The sequence below is a fragment of the Mastacembelus armatus genome, chromosome 2 (assembly GCF_900324485.2).
Source record: "Mastacembelus armatus chromosome 2, fMasArm1.2, whole genome shotgun sequence".
NCBI lineage: Eukaryota > Metazoa > Chordata > Actinopteri > Synbranchiformes > Mastacembelidae > Mastacembelus > Mastacembelus armatus.
The window spans coordinates 7,631,933-7,635,013 of record NC_046634.1 but is presented as its reverse complement, the minus strand read 5'-3'; the positions used below and the strand labels follow the sequence as shown (position 1 = coordinate 7,635,013).

The following is a 3,081-nucleotide window of genomic DNA, read 5'->3' as shown; positions in this document are numbered from 1 at the left end:
CTTTCCTAGGTTTTCACATGGTTTGAATTGCTTGTGGCATTTTGTGTATTATAATATGTCAGCTGAAGCAAACCATGTTGTCTTCACTATATAGTGTTTGAGAACCGCGGCCATTTTTACAACGCCCACAAGAGGGCTACAGCGCCACCTGCTGTAAAATGAACGAAATGACTCAAAATGATTCGTTCAATTTACTGTTCGAGAGTTAAAGGTCTGAGTCAGTCAAAAGAATCGAATTTCCCATCTCTAGTGGGAGGCAGCCAGCAGCCTGATCGAGGGGATCTGCCTGACCCTGCTGCGACAGCCAATCATCTCCTTCCTCCCACACCTTCGATCACTGATCAACGTCTGCGTCAACCAGGTAAGGAAAAAAAGAGGACACAGACTTATCACTCAGGTTTGGATTGGATTTTTAGCTTTTATTTTTGTGCATTGTCAGGTGATGGGTGTGGTTGGACCGTCCAGTGTGGCAGACGGCTTACCTCTGCTGCACCTCAGCCCATACCTTTCTCCTCCATTGCCCTTCAGCACAGCAGTGGTGCGGCTGGTGGCCCTGCAGATCCAGGTAGACTTCAATTACACTCATCTGACTTCATCAAAACTGTGTTCCTAAATAATATGTTCCATACGCCCACTATCAGGGCTAACTTCTGTTTCCTCCTTTTCCACCATCCTAGGCCTTAAAGGATGATTCCCTCTCAGTCATGTGATCTCACCTTTCACCAATCAGGAGAGGCGTGAGGGGATGCTGCTCAACCTGCTCATTCCCTTTGTATTGACAGTGGGGTCTGGAAGCAAAGGTACAGACTTTTTCTGATTTGAGACAGTGCATGAATAGTTTTTATGAAATCAATTTGGCTGGTGTCTAAGATGCATCGTATCTAACTTATATTTGCATTTTGTCAAGATTTATTTATTCACATGAGGTTTATTTCTGGTCTAGTGGCAGCATGCAGTCTTTTAAGTGTTCTGTTTCTGGTCTGGACTGTTATTGCTGGTTACCTTGTAAACAGATTTGAAATCTTACGGAGGATCTAGTATAAACACGTCCGTTCACCTACCGTATAATGAAACTATGTTGTAAAATCAATGACTTTGATCCGTGCAGGTTGTTCCTCCATAAAATGACATTGTCGATCCCACAGTAGGTCTTTATAGAGACACTCTGCGATTGAAATGGCCAAAAAGCAGTAGCAGATCGGCTGTACCTGGGCGTCTGTGGTGTTTTCTTTGCAGACAGCCCCCACCTGGAGCAGCCCGAGATCTTCCTGCTGCTGCAGACAGTCATCAATATCCTTTTGCCTCCTCGGATCATCTCCACCTCTCGCACCAAAAACTTCATGCTGGATGCTTCCCCAGCTCACTGCTCCACCCCCGGCGACACAGGGAAGGATCTGCGCAGAGAAGGTTTAGCCGAGTCCACCAGTCAGGCTGCATATCTGGGTATGAACGAGAAATGACATCAGCTGATGGCTTTTCTTGTTCCCACCACTTTCTCTTCTAATCCTCTTGCCTTCTTTCTTCCCTGTCCAGCTCTGAAGGTGGTGCTGGTTTGATACGAGCGCTCGTTAGGGAACTAGTGGTACCGCTTGAGCCTGCAGGTAAAAGAGATGGCTCTGCGGAAGGCGGGCGGCCTGGCCTTCTGGGACTTCGTTGACTTCAATGTCCGAACCCACATCCCTGTCTTTGTCCCGCTGAGACCATTCATACAGAGCAAGGTAAAGGAGTCAAATATCGACGTTAGAACCTGTTAATCGACAGGTTCTAACATCACCATAAATGCAGCAATCCCCGGGCCGGTCTCAGAAATGTCATGCGTTTTGCAGTTGTTGACCCAGCCTGCCGACTCCCGTCACCACATCGCCGACCAGCTGTAGCGACGTTTCATTCCACGGCCTCTCTGCAAGAGCTCCCTGTTTGCAGAGCCCAACAATGAACTGAAGATCCTTAAGGAGGCTGTGCTCTGGTCAGACATCAGACACAAAATAAAAGACCTCAGTCCTTTTTCGCATTTTTAGTTGAGGGTCGGCCGATTCCTCGCTTACATTATTAAAACCCCAGCTGGCATCATAGTGAAGATTGTACATTTTGAATTCAGACTGAGATGGACATACTGAATTACAGTTTGTGTTTATTTTCCATTTTACCTACCACCACCCAACAGCTTACCAAGGCAAACATCTATCAGCACCGTGGGCACCTCTACGTCAGCATATCGCCTCAGTTTGGCCACGATGTCACGCTCCAACACAGGCACTGGCACAGTTTGGGAGCAGGACAGCCAACCGTCACGACAGCCCTCCCAGGACACGCTCAGTCGCACTGACGAGGACGACGAATAGAGTCAATATCCTTCCCCGTTTTATTTGCCGTTTCTTTTGGTCCATATTCGGTTGGAACAGAACTCACTGCCTACTCAGTACCTGGACAAGGTTAGACGTCTGGAAAACTGGTGCCAGAGGAACAACCTCCTCCTCAACGTCAGCAAGACAAAAGAGCTGATAGTGGATTTTAGTACAAAGCAGGAGAGAAACTACCGGACTCCACTCATCAACGAGAGCCCAGTAGAGAGAGTGGACAGTTTCAAGTACCTCGGTGTCAACATCGCGCAAGACCTGTCTTGGACCTGTCACACCAATACGGTGGTGAAGAAAGCCCAGCAGCGTCTCTACCACCTCAGGCGCCTGAGAGACTTTAGATTGCCCTCCAAGGTGCTCAGGAACTTTTACTCCTGCACCATAGAGAGCATCCTGACGGGAAACATCACGACCTGGTTCGGGAACGGCACCATGCAGGACAGACGAGCTCTACAGAGGGTGATGCGATCAGCTGAGCGCATCATCCGCACAGAGTTCCCTGACCTGCACTCAATCTACAACAAGCGGTGCTGGACCAAGGCCAAGAAGATCACGAAAGACCTCAGCCATCCCAACAATAGACTGTTCTCTCTATTGCAGTCAGGGAAGCGCTTTCGCTGTCTGAAGACCAACACAGAGAGACTGAGGAGAAGCTTCTTCCCGAAGGCTATTCGGTCTCTGGACGAGAACACCACTTAGACCTACCTGCTCTCTCGTACAACAC

At 48.6% G+C, this 3,081-nt stretch overlaps 1 long non-coding RNA gene across 1 annotated transcript in view; it reads left to right on the top strand.

Moving 5' to 3' along the window:
• The window catches only part of LOC113127472 (uncharacterized), a 1,477-nt gene extending 55 nt beyond the window's left edge, over positions 1-1,422 (top strand). Inside the window, exons 2-4 of the long non-coding RNA XR_003295430.1 lie at positions 440-565; positions 678-800; positions 1,237-1,422. This is a non-coding gene — a long non-coding RNA (uncharacterized LOC113127472). The remainder of the gene's footprint in view (positions 1-439; positions 566-677; positions 801-1,236) is intronic.
• Positions 1,423-3,081: the final 1,659 nt, after the last annotated feature.